This window comes from Ochlerotatus camptorhynchus, unplaced genomic scaffold (genome assembly GCF_037179485.1).
Source record: "Ochlerotatus camptorhynchus isolate MF236.1 unplaced genomic scaffold, CSIRO-AGI_Acam_v1.1 ptg000002l, whole genome shotgun sequence".
Classification (NCBI taxonomy): domain Eukaryota; kingdom Metazoa; phylum Arthropoda; class Insecta; order Diptera; family Culicidae; genus Ochlerotatus; species Ochlerotatus camptorhynchus.
In genome coordinates this window covers 1,981,718-1,982,049 of record NW_027040494.1, presented here as the reverse complement: position 1 = coordinate 1,982,049, position 332 = coordinate 1,981,718, and positions in this window count along the sequence as shown.

The window sequence follows — 332 nt, the reverse complement described above, 5'->3', positions numbered from 1 at the left end:
TTCCTCTGGTGAAGTGCTCACTTCACGCTGCATCAATGCTAACTGTCGCTTGGTTTTCTAAAATATAAACCTTTTGTCATCACACTTGTTCCAACAGCACAGGATGGTCCACACCAAAACGCTACATACAAACGATATGAAGTCATTGATAACAGTCATGCATCCTATTGTTCGGCTATGTGTGCATTCGAACCAATACCGTTATCGCATAGTGTAACATGTTCAGTCATTCCATCTGGAAAGATAATGTCGAGTCAAGATACACATTTGAAGCAATCATTCAACCTTATCGTTCTTCAAATGAGTCAATAAAAATCTTGTATAAAGCATTT